At 30.9% G+C, this 16,780-nt stretch overlaps 1 long non-coding RNA gene across 2 annotated transcripts; it reads left to right on the plus strand.

Annotated features, from left to right (window-relative positions):
- The first annotated feature begins 765 nt into the window (after window positions 1-765).
- LOC141561273 (uncharacterized) lies at window positions 766-16,669 on the plus strand. 2 transcript variants are annotated; one of them, XR_012488008.1, is made up of 3 exons: window positions 766-1,030; window positions 9,200-9,275; window positions 16,486-16,669. It is a non-coding gene; the product is annotated as an uncharacterized LOC141561273 (long non-coding RNA). The 2 variants fall into 2 exon arrangements; XR_012488007.1 differs by lacking the exon at window positions 16,486-16,669 and adding an exon at window positions 11,403-11,728.
- The last annotated feature ends 111 nt before the right edge of the window (window positions 16,670-16,780 follow it).

The following is a 16,780-nucleotide window of genomic DNA, read 5'->3' on the forward strand; positions in this document are numbered from 1 at the left end:
TCTCAAAAAAATTCTAGAAATTTTCCATAGTAAACATAATAAAGTCAAGAGAAGGTCAATGAAGGAAGTGTTTATTTGATTGTTGAGTGGTGACAAAATGTTGGCAGCTATGAGGTATTTATCAAGGACAAGTTCTATACAGTCTAACATGCTCTGAATTCAGAGAAATATAGAGAAAGGAACTACCAAAAAAAAATAGTCTAGTTATAATCTTTTGGAAAAGCAAATCAATCAGTAGTACTGTCTAAAATGTGGCTGAAAGTCAGTTACCTTGGAATCTCCTTTCAAATTAGGAACAATGAAAGAAAAGCTAGCTTGAATAAAATAAAAACTAATCCTAACCTCCACCTGATCAAATGAATTGTGAGTTTCTACAGACTTGGGGGGAAATAATTCACTGACTTCAAAAACAACAGACAAACATTACTGTCTCTTCTGAAGATCAGAAGCTGTGAAATGGCATGAGAAAGACTATTCAGTTAGTATTCAGACCACAAATGATAAAACAGGTGAAAACTTTCCAGACCTGAAAGTAACCTTCCACAGTTATCACCAAGCAGTGCAGTAAATAACATAGGACAGATTTTTGCTCCAAGCACCGACACACTGGGTGGGGCCCAGACTTTCTCTTAGGGAGGAACTGTTCCTGAAGCTTACTTTGAATTCCTTTGCCAAACATACCACCATACTGTATAAATGTTATCCTCAGGCAACCACTCCCAAATTCCCATAATTGTAATATCCCTTTACTGTATCATCTTTTTCCCAAGGATAACTGCACTCTCTCTAACTGTTCCTGATCTGCTCTCCAGGTTGAACTTTTTGCTACTAAGACTCAGAAAGCTGAAATGAATTTGGAAAGATTTATATAGCTATTAAAGTAAGCGGGAAAAGCAGAGTAATACCTGTCTTCAACTCTCTGAATGGCTGTCACATGGAAGAACTAGAATTTGCTCTTCTTGACTGCTGAGAGCAGAACTATAAACAAAGGGAGAAAGCTTCAGACATTCTGGGAAGATTTAGACTTGAGGTAAGGAAAAAACTTCTTAACAATTGAACTGAAATCCTTTGACAACAAGTCCATATATATCACTATTGTCAAAATCACTATAGTCCGAACTACTATATTTCATAGTCATTACTACTATGACTTTGTACAAAATTCCTTCCTCTTATCATCACATCAACTTTATTTTTCCCTAATGGACAACATCCCTAATTCTACCTCTGGTTATATCCACAGGGAAAATAAAAAAAAAAAAAAAGCACAGAAAAATTGTGCTTTCATATCACTTAATAGTGATTACCCAAGATATGTGGATTCTAATAATGGATGAATCATGTGAATAATCTTTCTCATACCATGTTTAACTGAGAAATATTTAAGGAAATAAAAAACATATTTTAAAATAAATTAAAAACTAAATCACTTATAATTAGAAAAATGCAAATGAAAACACTTCTTTTCCATTAAAATGACAAAATTGATATAAAAGAAGAATGCCAAATGCTAGAGGGCATGTTGGTGTGATTGTAAAATTATCCAGCCATTCTTAGAAACAATTTGGAATAATGCCCTCCAAATTAGTAAACTATGAGACAGCAATACTACTACTAAGTTTATTTATTCCCCAAAGAGATCAAGTCAAGAGGGAAAGGACACATCTGTATAAAGCATTTATAGCTGTTCTTTATGTGATGGCAAAGAATTGGAAATTGTCAGGGGTGTGGTACTCATCAATTAGGAAATGTCTGAACAAGTAATGGCATATGAATGTAATGGAATAACATTAAGGCATAAGAAAGAATGAAAGGAATAGTTTCAGAGAAACTTGGTGAGACTTGTATGAATTGATCTAGAGCAGGAGAACAATATATACAACAATGATATAAGGCAGATAATTTTGAAAGACTTATGGACTCTGATCAACACAAGAACAAACCTCAATTCCAGGAAACTTATGATGAAACATATTACTTACATCCACATAAAGAGATAATTCACTCAGAATGTAAATTGAGGCATAGATACATGTAATCCTAACCCCAAATTTAAATATGTATGAACATGCACATATGTATATGTACACACATATTTATGCCTGTACGCAATGCATTTGTGTGTACATTCATATACATATATAGTTATGTATATATTATATTTATATGTGATTAAAGATATGTTTTGCTTGACTATACCTAGTTTTACTTTATTTATTTATTTATTTTTTTAGCTCTCTCCTTGGGAGAAGTAGGAGAAAGGGAATCGGGAGCTGAATATATTTTTTTAATCTTTTAAAAATAATTTACCCAAAGAAATCAGACAAAAAAAGAAGAAAAGTTTAAAAACTATGCTTCAATATGATTTGGAATTCATCAGTTTTCTTTATGGAGATGGATGACATTTTTCATCATAGGTCCTTTTGTAACTATCTTAGATTGTTGACTTAATCAAAGTAGCTAAGTCTTTCACAGGTGATTATCCTAATTTATGGGAATAACTAAGTGAAGACCTCTCATGGGAATGTGGCTTTGAACTATGCCCCTTACTGTGACTTGAGATAACAAATTCAGTTATAGCTAAAAGGCTGCAGGTATTCCATTGTCTTGGATGAACATTTCCCATCCTGTTTTTCACCACCTCTTAATTAGCATTTAGGTATTTCTTTTAAAGGCCATGATGGCTTTGGGAATTCAAGAGACAGAATTATGTCCTTTTATGGACACCTTGTCAGTTGGGAGTTGCCCTTTCTCAAGAGATCATAATTTATCCTTTTTTTTTTTCCCCTTTTTCTTTTTATCTTGAATGTCTCCGATTTTAATTTGGGTTCACTGTCCCACACACTAACAATATTGCTATTACTCTGTACCATAATTTCCTGCTTCTTCACTTTGCATCAATTTATATATCTTCTCAAGTTTTTCTGAGATCATTCTGTTCATCATTTCTTACATCACAATAGTATTCAATCACAATCATTCAGCCATTTCCCAATCAGTGAACATGCCCTCAATTTCTAACACTTTGCCATCACAAAAAAAAAAAAAAAAGAGCTACTATAAATATACAAATATTATACAAATAGGCCTTTCCTTCCTTTCTTTAACCTCTTTGGAATACGAACCAAGTAGTGGTGTTGCTGGGTCAAAGAGTATGCAAAATTTTATAGCTTTTTGGGCATAGTTCTGAATCTCCAGAATGGTTAAACTAATTCACACTTCCCCCAAGAGTGCACCAGTGTCCCCATTTTTCCAAAGCCCCTCCAGCATTTGTCATTTTCTAACAGGTTATCAGGTAGTATTTCAAAGCTGTTTTAGTTTACATTTCTCTAATTAGTAGTGATTTAGAGGGTTTTTTTTTTTAATTTTGGTATGACAATATGGCTTTGATTTCTTCTTCTGAAAGATATGTTTAAATCTTTTGACCATTTATCAACTGAAGAATGGCTCTTATTTTTTATAAATTTGGCTCAGCCCTACATTGAGAAATGATACTTTTATTAAAGAAATTTGATATAAATTCTACCCTATCAGTTCCCTATTTTCTAATATTCACTGCATTAATTTTGTTTGTGCAAAAGCTTTAGCTTTTGATCCAAATTAACTATTTTATTTCCTGTGATCTTCTCTCTCTTGTTTAGTTATTTGATTCTAATCCATGAATTTGAGAAGAATGATTTCCCATGCTTTCTTAATTTACTTTTGATATTACCTTTTATTTCTAAAGTATTCATCCATTTTGACTTTATCTTGGTATAAGGTGTGAAATGTTCATATATACCTAGTTTCTTCCAGACTGCTTTCCAGTTTTTCTAACAGTTTTTGTTATATGATGAGTTCTTACCTTGAAAGGTTGGTTCTTTGAGTTTATCAAACACTAGATGATTATGGCCATTTACCATTGTCTTGTTTTTGTTCAGTCTTTTTTTTTTTTTTTTTTTTTTCAGTTTTTTGACTCTTCATGACTATATCTGGAGTTTCTTAGCAGAGATTCTGGAGTAGGTGATTATTTCCTTCTCCAGCTCATTTTATAGATGAGGACACTGAGACAAATAGAGTCATACAGCTAGTAAGTGTCTGAGGCCAGATTTGAATTTAGGAAATTAATTGTTCCTGACTCCTCAAGCACTCAATTTGCCACACTAACTAGTTGCCACTTGCTATTGTGTATTGTGTACCTAATTCTTTCTACTGATCCAACACTCTTTCTTAGGCAATACCAAGATGTTTTGATGATTACACTTTTTAATATATTTAATATTTTAATAATAATCTAGAACTGCCATGCTGCCTTCCTTCACACAGTTTTTCATTGATTCACATAATATTCTTGACCTTTTGTTCTTCATGATGAAATTTTTAAAATTATTTTTCCTAGCTCTCTAAGTAAATTAGCTTAGGTAGAATTGTCACTTTTTAAAAATTGGTTTGGCCTCCCTATGAGCCATTATTATTTTCTCCAGTAATTTAGATCTGTCTTTATTTGTGTGAAAAGTATTTTGTAATTGAGTTCACATAGTCCTTGGATTTATCTTGACAGGTAAAATGACAGGTGTTTTATATTATCTGCAATTATTTTAAGTGGAATTTCTATTTCTAACTCTTACTGCTGGAATTTTTTGTTAAAAATAAAAATGTTTATGATTTATGTGATTTTGTTTTATATCAAAAGGAGAAGATAAAGAAAATGAAGGAGTAAAAATAGACAATGAAGAAACAAAATTATCATTCATTGCAAATGATATGATGATATATTTGCAAAATACATTTAATTTTGTTCAATTTTTTTTATATTTTGCATGTCAAATAATATCAAGGGAAAGGATCATTTTTGTTTTTCCCCCATTTGTAATTTTATTTTTAATTTCTACTATTTCCCTTTTTGTTCTTTTTAGCATTTCTCCATTGAAAATAATAGTGGCTCTTTGTTTTTGATGAATATTTTTCATCACAGTAAGAACCTTTCCATGTCTATATTATTTTGTTTTTGAGGTCTTAAAAAAACTACTAATGAATATTATATTTTGTGAATTGCTTATTTTGCATTTATTTAAATAGTCATGATTTTTGTTGTATACATGGGGAGCTTCTAGTGCTTTCTCTTTCACCATTCCCCCAATCTAGGCATAGTAAAAGAAGTAACATCAAAATATTTCTCTTATATATCTAGGAAGCATACTCCTCTCAAAGATACACATTGTAAGCATAATGGAAATACCCTGGGACATATGTTATGGGGTACATATACAATAAACAAGCAAATATATAAATAGACAATAAAAGTCAGGTATCTTCTTGAAATGTTATCATTTTTCTCTGACTAGGCATGCTCCCAGATGGACTTGTAGTCTCTGTTGATGCTCTGCCAAATAAAGATCCACTGAGCAGTGCTCAGTAGATACTGCTTGCCTAATTGTGTAGCCTATGATGAAGGCTATTTTGTTACACCTTGCTCATTGATTATAGCTTATACCTCTGTGGAAATACTTGGTTATCTCTTCCTTAAAGCAAGAGCACTATCGTATTCTTTTAGTTCAAATAGTTTTCCTCACCATTGCTATTTTAGGAAAAAAAAAAAAAGGTAGAACCCCTTGTCTTGTAGCAGCAAAGAAAAATAACAAGAGCAAGAACAAGAACAATCTTCTTTAGATTCCTCTATCTATCTTCCTAAGAGCCTTGGCTCAATCTCTCATCTCCTCAACAGAAACATTTTCAATACTACTTGCCAAAATTGGATAAGCAATTAAAATAAACAGAAAAAGAATAAATTTAAAATCCTCAAATACAAAATTTAAAACCCTGAAAATCAAAGGAGAAATTAACAAAATAAAAGAGATCCTTAGAAATGCACTTAGAAATAAAACTAGAAGCTGGACTTATGGGGAAAACCAACAATAATAAAATAGACAAATCATTAGTTATTTTAATTTTACAAAGGAAAGCAGAGATACAAATTACCAGCATCAAAAATGAAAGGGATGCATTCACTACCAATGAAGAAGAAATTAAAGTAATTATTAGCAAATATTTTGCCCAATTTTATGTAAATAAATTTAACAAGATAAGCAAAATTAATGCATATTTACAAAAATATAAATTGTCTAGATCAATAGAAGAATAATAATTCAATCTTTACCAAAAAATTGAATAAGCCATCAGTGAAGATCTTAAGAAAAAATTTCCAGGGCCAGATGGATTCACAAAAAATTCTATCAAATATTTAAAGAATTAATCCCAGTAATACATAAACTATTTGAAAAAAATAGACCAAAAATGAGTCCTATCAAATTTCTTTTATGAGGCAAAATAAATCAAGAATGGGACATTTAGTTGGCACAGTAGATAGAGCACCAATCCTGGAATCAGGAGGACCTGAGTTCAAATGTGACCTCAGACACTTAACTATCTTGCAGTGCAACCCTGAGGAAGTTACAACCCCAATTGCCTTGCAAAAATAAATAAAGATATAGATTTAAATTAGGAAGAATGAAAATAAAAAAGCAAACTATAGACCAATCTCCCTAATTAATAGTGATGCAAAAATGTTAAATAAAATACACGCAAGGAGATTATAACAATATATGACAAGGGTCATACACTATAACCAATATATAAGAAATTAAAAATTTCTTTAATATTAGGAAAATTATCAGTACACTGAACATATCAATAAAAAGAACAAAAGAAATTATATGATTATCTCAATAGATGAAGAAAAAGGCTTTGATAAAATACAAAATACATTCCTATTAAAAACACTAGAAAGCAGAGGAATAAATGGGATTTAACTTAAAATGATAAATAACATTTATCTAAAACCATCAGCAAGCATTATCTGTAATAGGAATAAGCTAGAAGCCTTCCTAACAAAATCAGGGGTGAAGCAAGGATACCCATTATCACCACTATTAATTGTACTAAAATTGGCTAAATTTATGAAAGAAATTTATTGTACCAATAAATTCTTTTTTCTTTTAAAAATCTCTTTGGAATACATATCTAGTTTTTGCTATATCAAAGTGTATGCATAGTTTTGTAGCCCTTTAGCTAATCACTCCAAATTGCTCTTCAGAATGGTTGGATCAGTTTACAATTTTACTACCAGTGCATTAGTGTTGTACTAAAAATATTAGTTTTAACAATAAGAAAAGAAAAAGAAATAGAAGGAATTGAAACAGGCAATGAGAAAATAAAATTATCATTCTTTTCAAATGATGATGGTCATACTTAGAGAATTTTAGAAAATCAAGTAAAAAACTAACTGAAATAATTAACAACTTCAGCAAAGTTGCAGAATACAAAATAAGCCTACATTAATCATCAATATTTTCTTCATATTACCAATAAAGTTCAACCATAAGAAATAGAGAGGAAAAAATAGAAAAATTCCATTTAAAATAACTTTAAATATAAAACACCTCAGTTTACTTGCCAAGACAAACCCAGGAACTCTATGAACACAATTATAAAACGCTTCACACAAATAAAGTCAGATCTAAATAAACTAGAGAAATATTAATTGCTCAGGGATAGGCAGAACTAATTAATAAAGATGACAAATTAATTTACTTATTCAATGTCATACCAACAAAACTACCAAAATGTTATTTTACAGAGCTAGAAAAAATCATAACAAAATTCATCTGGAAGAAAAATAGTAAGAATATCAAGGTAATTAATTTTTAAAATGTGAAGGAATATTGCTTACTCATACCGCCATAAAATAATTACCAAAACAATCAAGTAATGGTTAAGAAGTTATATACATCATACATTGTAGTAAATAACTATAGTATTTAATATTTGATAAACTTAAAAGATTTAAGCTTTTGGGACAAAAAACTCTCCATTTCACAAAAGCTACTAGGAAAATTAGGAAATAGCAGAAATAGATATAGATCAACATTTTACACTATTTGCTAAGATAAAGTCAAAATGAATACAGGATTTTAGACTTAAAAACTTCTTAAACTGTGGTTTTCAACCCTATGTAGTCTCATAACTGAACATGGGATTCCCAAAAGTATGATTTATTATCAGTAAATGTTTGATTTGTATTCCTATTTTATATACCTATATACCCATGGGTGGTCACAAACAAGTTTTTTAGGTTAAAAAGGGTCAAGGGTGGAAAAAGTTTAAGAAGTTCCTGCCTTAAACAATTAGAAAAGCATAAGGATAAAAACAGAGCTAGAATAAGATATAGAGAGTGAAATAAGATATAGAATGTGAAATGGATAATTTGGACTTTTAAAAGTTTTTGAAAAAGCAAGCCAATGAAACCAAAATTAGAAGGAAAGCAGAAAACTGGGGGGAAATTTTTATAGCAAGTATCTCTGATAAATACCTCATTTTTCAAATAAATAGAACACTGGAGTCAAATTTATGAAAATACAAGTCATTTTCTAATTTATAAATGGTTAAGAACATGAACAGCCAGTTTTCAGAAAAAGTAATCAAAATAATCCATAATCATATGAACAATGCTCATAATCACTATTAGTTAGAAAAATGTAAATCAAACAGCTCTGAGGTACTAGCTCATACTTATCAAACTAGCTAACATGACAGAAAAAGAAAATGATAAATGTTGGAGGAAATATGCAAAACCGGAGACACTAATGCACTGGTGGTAAAATTGTAAACTGATCCAACCATTCTGAAGAGCAATTTGGAGCGATAACTAAAGGGCTACAAAACTGCATATACTTTGATATAGCAAAAAAATAGATATGTATTCCAAAGAGATTTTTAAAAGAGAAAAGAATTTATTGGTACAAAAAAGTTCTTTCATAAATTTAGCCAATATAAAGAAATTGAAGCAATAAGAATTGAAGAAAGAAATCAGAAATTACCTCAATAATTGAACATAGTACTATTTCTTTGCCAAGTGAAAATATATGCCATACAAATGATGTCTTCTTTTGTAAGGCATTATGTAGGAATTCACTGTGACATTGATATTGAGTATGTAAGAATGGTTTATAGTTTTAAATTATATTATATTTTATATAGTAGTATTTATTTATATTTAATATATTTTAAAATATTTTATTAAAAATTTTAAATATTTATTTAATATATTTATATTATATATAATAGTATGGCTTAAAATTTCACTGAGACTTTGGGTTTCTCTATATGTATGTGAAAGATGAAAAACATTATCTATATATTTTATCCATCTCTTTACATACAGGGGAGAATGTGGGAGAGTTGTTTACTCAAATGGAAGAGGTTTAAAAACTAAAGAACTTCAAACCTAGTCCTGCTTGGTAAGTCATTGTACAAATAACTGTTATGTGTCTTATAGTCTATCCTCCAGGGATTAAAATTAAGAGTTGTAGAGAATGTTTATCATTAACTAATATGGGGTCTCTGAGAAAGAGACACAAGCCCCTAAATGAGGAAGCTGAGTCCAAAGAAGAGATTAAATAAACAGGTCTTATTTAGGTAGGATAACCTTAGTCTTTGTGTTTGGCAAGTAGTATTTTATTTTCACTTGTATGACGTATCTTTTCACTTGGCAAAGAGATAGTGTTCAATTATTAATGGAATTTCTTCCTTCTGCTCTTATTGTTTCAATTTTTTTATACTGGCTAAACTTCCATGTCAATCAATACCTTTTTATTTACCTAACAACAATATTTAACTTTATCCCAACAAGTCAGGTTAGAATTTTAAATAGTGAGGAAGCTTGGAGTATTATACAGAATGCAGTTTTTATTTTTTCCACTGGTGACTCCTTTTTGCAAAATAAATTTTTATTTGACCTTGTCTCAATTCTGAGTTGAGGTGTTTCTGACAGTGTTCATGCATGCACGGGTGCATGTTGAGTGTTTAGAACCAATCTGCCATTAAGATGTGCAATGCAACATTAGGAAGCTGGAAGTATCTTAGATTCATTACACATTTGATTTTGAATTAATTTTTGGTCATTGTGTTCAGGATTACTATTGCTAAATTTTTCATGACCCCCTGATTAAGTTATAGGACCCATATGGATTTGAGAGTCACAGTTTAAGAAATTTTGATATAGAGTTGTTATCAGAGCTGAGTTCAAGTCTATCCTCTGATCATAAATAAGACACTAACCTTTCTGGACAATTTTCTAAAACTATAAGTTGCAGAGAAAGTATTGACCTGACTTTTCATCAAGGTATTCTCTACCCAGCTACATGAACAGTAAATAAAGCAGTAGACCTAGAATTAGAAAATTCAAATTTGGCCTCATATATATAATAGCTTATTAACTCAGAGAAAATCACTTAATCTCTGTCTGCCTCAGTTTTCTCATCTAGAATATGGGAATAAAAATATTACTCACTTCACAGAGTGGTGAAAATCAAATAAGATAAATATTTGTTAAACATTTAGCACAGTACCTGACATATAGTAAGCATTTAATAAATGCTTATCTCTTTTTTCCTTCCTTTCATCCTTTCCTTCCTTTCTTTTTCCTTCCTCTTTCTTTCTTTCTCCCTTTCTTTTCTTCCTTCCTTTCTTCCTTTCTTCTTTGTAGTTCCTTTTTCCTTTTCCTTATTGAAAAGGACACTATGGTAAGATAACCAAAACTTCCCAGAAATGGTATTCCTTATAATCTTTAAGCAAAATATGAAAAAAAAAAACCATCATTTAGTTGTCTCTCCTGGGGAGAGGGGAATCTGGGAACCATCCTTCAAGTTTCTCATGTATTTGCATTTAATTTATACAGAATATTAATATGATTTGCTTCTTCTAATGATATGTCTATTTGGTGCTCATTAGATATTGCCTAACATTTAGTATATTTACAATTAAATAAATATTAATAGATGGTCTAAAAGTGATATGATTGATGGTATCCTTTGCCCCCTTCCTCTTTGCTATTATTTCTGTAGAAGTTATATATGTAAGATTGAGGAACACTTTAAAAATCATTTTTCAATATTTCATTGATTGTCATGGTAAAATGATTCATCAATTAGTAGCTAATTTTTGGGTCTTAAATCTCTCCATATTTACCTAATAACTGTTTCATTAAACTCTATCCTAGAGACTCTGGATATTGAGAAGAATATATCCAAAGTTACATGTAACACTGCTAGGAAAAAAAAAAAAAAACTAGTTTGAAATGGTAGTTAAATTTACAGTTGAAAAGTATCTTGTTATGAGAGGCTTCTTTGTTATGGGTCAGAACTTGAAAGAAGGTACTAAATGGAATTGAGGAGACAATGGTTAAATGTAGTTTATCATTGACTTAATCCTACAACAAACAAAGGTTTCCTAGTGATATAATGATTGTGTATACTCAGTGTGGATCATATAAGGGAGAAGCTCTCAGGGCCAGAGAGGAACAAGTACACTAGAAACTCTTGGAGGCTGAGACAGATTCATTCCATCGTCCTTTGTGGTGGCTGCAGGTTGAAGCACAAACCCTTGGAGTTTAGAGAGATTCAGAGTCCAGAGAAGGAGGCAGGAGCTCAAGCTCTAGGAAACCAAGACTACAGAAGACCTCCAAGAAAACTAGCTGAAGCCCCAGGAAAAGAGACAAGACTTTGAAGGAGATAATAAAAGATTTCGACTTTAACCCCTGGCCACTTGTGTGGTGATTACTGAACTGAAACAAAGGCTGCTCCCGGAGACCCCAAGAAAACCTCAAAAGAGAACATTACTTTTTAGAGAGAACATTACACTTCTTTCTATACAATCAGGAAAAATATATAAGGATTAATATTGATCAAGGAGGATTTATGGGTAATTTGTAGATAAGACAGAGAAAAAAAACAGTGAAAATATTTTTTTCTTCTTGTTTTTTGTTAATCTCAGAACTGTCTTAACTAATTAAATAGAGAAACATTTTTAAAAGAGAATTTTATTTGTAATTGGTAGATTCACAACTTGGTAATACTCTTTCCAGTATTTACTGAAGAAAAAAGAAAGGAAAATAAAAGGACTGTTGTAAACTTATTGGTTCTTCCGAGAGGGACTAAATTTAATTTATGTTGAGCAGAAACATGAAGAGAATTCTCCAAAGATATTAATCAATATTGGAAGTGAACTGAATGTTGAAACTGTATTTGCAGAAGTAAGGAAAAGCTATCAATTTGAGGCAAACTTGAATGTGGCCTTTCTTGTAGTCAAATATTCTAAACAATTCATGTTTAAGACAACTATGCCTTTATTAATGCTTTTAATTGTTCATAAATGCATGTCTGGTTATTTTAATATTTATTTATTTAGTCAGAAGAGATTAAAGTGTTTACTATATGGAGAAATGAATAGCTATGGTTAGAAATGGAGGTTCCTACATTTTACTAAAAATAATATTTGGGAATTGTGGTGGAGGTTCAATATCACTTTATCAGTGAAGAAGCTGCAATTGTATTCATTAAAAAGAAAATATCTTAATATACCCCTAGTTTTCTTTGGAGCTTGGTATACAAAGATTGAATATGGCAATGGATCAGATGGCAATCTTAGAGATCACCTACCTGGTGAGTGAAATAAATACCAGCAGCCTTGCTGCACTAAGACTTACCTAGTTTTTGCTAGGCCAGTTTTTCTTGGCTGTAAGCCCGTATTCTTTACCATTCAGAATACTATATTCTAAACTGTCTACTCCTATATAGTGATGGCTGTTAGTATGTGTGATTCTAACTGACTCCATAGTAATTGAATTCTTTCTGTTTACAGTATTTTTTCTTTGACCTTAGAATGTTTATTTTAGGATTTATTTCAGATTAGAAAGATTCTATTTTTACTTTGTCCTCTGGTTCAAAGGGATTATCAATAGTTTGTTTTTAAGATTTCTTAAAAGTTGGGGTATTGAGAATTATAGTACTCTTAATAGCTCACATTAACTCATTAGTTATAAAACATAACTTATCAGTTCTCCTAAAATGGTCAGTTTCAGGGCAAAGTCTGGTCTCTGACTCTTCCCCATTCCCGTCCTCCCCTACTTTTCCCATCTACTCCATTCTGGTATCTTCAAGTTGCTGATCTAGTTTTGGATCTGAGCCACAGTAGGTATCTGTTGGAGTTGGGCACTATTAAACAGCTGCAAAGTTCTGCTGGTACAGAGTGTAGAATTACACTATTTGGGCTGGGATAACTAACTTAATTATCCCTCCATAGACTTAAGAGTGGGCTAGAAGTTGAAAATGAGAACTTAATTTGCCCCTGGACTTTGAGCTACACAGCTTCTGCTTGCTATCTCAACTTGCTTCTCTTTCAATAAACAGCCAAAACCCAAAAATACAACTTACTCCAAAAATCCATCCCTTGCACAGGTCCATTCCTTATTCTTCCCTATATTTGTTACCCATAACTGAATTGTGAATGACTAAGATGTTAGTTGGGACCTGTTCCTGCAAGTGCATGAGATTACAGTGCCCACTAAAAGGCCAGGACTTCCAATTGCTTTCCAGTTTCTTCTTGTACTATAGTGCTTCTTGCTTCAAATTCCTAGAAAATCCATGAGTCCTCATTGTCTACAGTCTTTTTTATGTTTCTTCCTATGTGAGGTTGAGCTAGAAAAAAAATTATTCATTAAGACTTTTTCTTAGATTTATCCATCAGGCTTCGATTAATTTCTACATCTATTTGGACAAGTTTTGGAAAGTATTTTCTTGTACTTCTTCCTGCTACTCTATCATCTAGGCTCCACCAATACCAAATAATTAATAATTTTCATGACTACTACTTTGTAATGTAAGTTGAACTTTGTATATTCTCTTTTGTCTTGTTTTTATAAAAAACATTTATTTCTCTTGAGAATATATACTTTTTTAGAGCATTTCTCTTAAGAATCTATACTTTTATAGATTTATATTTCTTTTGTATTTTTTGTGAAATAATTGTCTTTATTCTAGAAAGTATCTTTTTCAGTAATTGGAATGGTATAATATCAAAAAGCAAATTAACTTACTAGCATCATCATTTTTATATTTATATATAAGCAAATCATGAGCAATTATTATATTTTTATAACATCTCTATTTATATCAAAAAGTTGTTTCCCACATGTGTTTGCAAATTCCTTTTTAAAAATCAAAGCACACTCCTTTATGTTTATGCCTAATTATTTTCATCTTCTTAGATATTAGACCTAATCTGAATCTGTTCTTTGTTTACTACCTCTTGTAGCATCTATATCATTTGTGTCATCTATGAATTTGAAAAAAAAAACATACCACAAGCATATGTCTAAATCTAAGTCACTGAGAAAACTTTTTTTTTACCGAATAAGAATAAGAACAGATCCACTGGTCAAACATATCCCTCAAGACTGAATATCAGTTCATTTACTATTTCTCTATGGCCTTGTAATTCAACTTGTTCTTGATTTATTTAAATGTTAGACAGCCAGAAATATTAACAAAAGCTTTACTAAAATCCAGATATGCACATTTTCTCAATTTGACTGCAAATTCCTTATGTGTAAATATCAGGTTTTTCATACAAAGCCTCCAGCTCAATAAAATGCTGATGGTTTTGCATATAATATGTATTTAATAAATTATATTTGAATTCAAAGAGAAAATAGTACTTGAATGAGTATTTACTTAATCACTTGCTAACTACATGCTTTGTGATGAATATTTTTATAGATTTATATTTCTCAAGATGATATAATAGAACCTTTTTCCATGTACCATTTTCATATAGCAACTACATATTTCTTCACTATCATCAAAAAAAATACTTATATAATATATGTATTATATTACTGATATATATGTGTGTGTGTATATATATATATGTGTATATAAATACTTGAGCATAACATTACCTTTTTCTCCTTTGTAATATAAATAACTATGAATTTTCAATTGTTTGTTTAGGAATTCTTATTTTATCAATTTGCTTTTAAATGATTTGGACTAGATGTTTTAAAATAATATTTTAAAAAGAATTTTGGACCACAAAGTACATTTGAGTAGATCAAAATGCTTAATCTCTTTCTTATGACTCTACTATAATGGTGCAGATGGCTGAAAAATCAGATTTCCCCCCCACCCCACCCCACCCCACCCCACCCCCAGGCTGGTGTTAAGTGACTTGCCTAGAGTCACACAGCTAGGAAGTGTTAAGTGTCTGAGATCATATTTGAACTCAGGTCCTCCTGAATTCAGGGCTGGTGCTCTATCCACTGCGCCACCTAGCTGCCCCCCTAAAATCGGATTTTTAAATAATACTTTTTCATTTTCAGGAGTTAAGGGATAATTTTCCTGGTGATAACTTTTCCCTCTTAAACCAGAACCCAAAGGGTCAGATCATGGATAGCTAAGTGAAAGAATAAAATGAAAGAGAAGCTTTCTCAGGTCCTAAAAGACAATCAAAAGAATAGCTGTTATTTAGATATGGTTACAGTAATATATTGTTAAATCTCTTTTTCCCAAGGTTACATTTTCAAATCACAAGTAGAGAAGTTTTGGGTTGTCACATTGTTTTCTATACACCCAATTTCAGAAGAAGTTTTGATGACAACAGAACAATGAAGCCTTCCCCTCAATTTACCAGAAGTCCAAGTATGTAGTTATATTTGAAATTTAAGTGTTATTCTTTAGATAAAAAAAAAAACTTAATTATAGTTAATAGACTTCAAGATTTCAGGTACTATCAAATTACATAGAAATATGCTAATAGTTCAGAAAAAGATCTAATTATACTAGAACTTTCAAATCACTCTATCAAAAACTGAAATATTTTATATATATCCTACAATTAGGCTAGAAAAAATTTATGTTCAATAAAATTTTAGAATAAGAATGAATTTGATAAAGATATAGATATGATAAAAATATGATAAAGAAATGAAAACACTATTTAAGATAGCAAAAGAGAAATCTTTCCAACAAGACTCAGTTTTTTAGGAAGCCAACATAAACAAATGCTTCTGGGGAAAAAAGCAATAGGAAAAAAAAATTAAGATTCAAATGGTGGTGTAAGAATCTTAAAATCAATTCCTGGGGGATTTGAAATGAAAACAAAAACAATAGGAAAACAACTTGAAGTTTCATCATGATATAAATAGGTAAAAGAATAATTTTAAAAGCAAAGTTAAAGGGTTATTTATTTAGGATATTCATTATCAAGGTCTTCAAAAACATTACTTCATTGCTCATTTTTATATCAAACTTTGTAAATAATATATGGGAATATATGGGCAGAAAACTTAAAACATTTATAAAACTGAATTTGATCTTATTTTAATTTTATTATTTTGCTCATGAAATGGCCTTGAAATAATAGCACTGATTTACCAGCAGCATATCTGACTCAAGCTTCTGACACAGTAAGTGATCAATCTTTTTCAGTAGTACAGTTTTCATATCCTTTACTGCAGGTTTCTTCTTTTTAAAAAAAATGATATAGGCTCAAGGTACAAGGTAGAGCAGAATGGAGTAATTTTCAATATGAATATAATGGCTGAGACTATTTGCAATATGAATAATGCTGACAGTCTGGAACTCAAATAATGTGATCCTATATAATATTTAGGATTGACTATCAAGACTTTCCAGCCGGCCGATAGAAGGCTGACAACTAACTTTTTTCTTATGGCAAAAAAATGCACAAAGCTAACAAGTGTCTCTGGAACTATTGTGAAATGGCCCAGCCATGTTTGGTGTTCAGGGTTTGTTCTTCACACTATTCAAGGTAAGTTGAATTTACTAGATAACTCAGAAATCTCCCCAATCTTGTTGCTCAACTCTCTTTCCCCTCTGTCCTACATCACATAAAGACTGATACCCTACAATAAATATAAATGAGGACATGAAAGAGGACCAACAGA

The sequence above is a fragment of the Sminthopsis crassicaudata genome, chromosome 3 (assembly GCF_048593235.1).
Source record: "Sminthopsis crassicaudata isolate SCR6 chromosome 3, ASM4859323v1, whole genome shotgun sequence".
In the NCBI taxonomy this organism is placed as follows: Eukaryota; Metazoa; Chordata; class Mammalia; order Dasyuromorphia; family Dasyuridae; genus Sminthopsis; species Sminthopsis crassicaudata.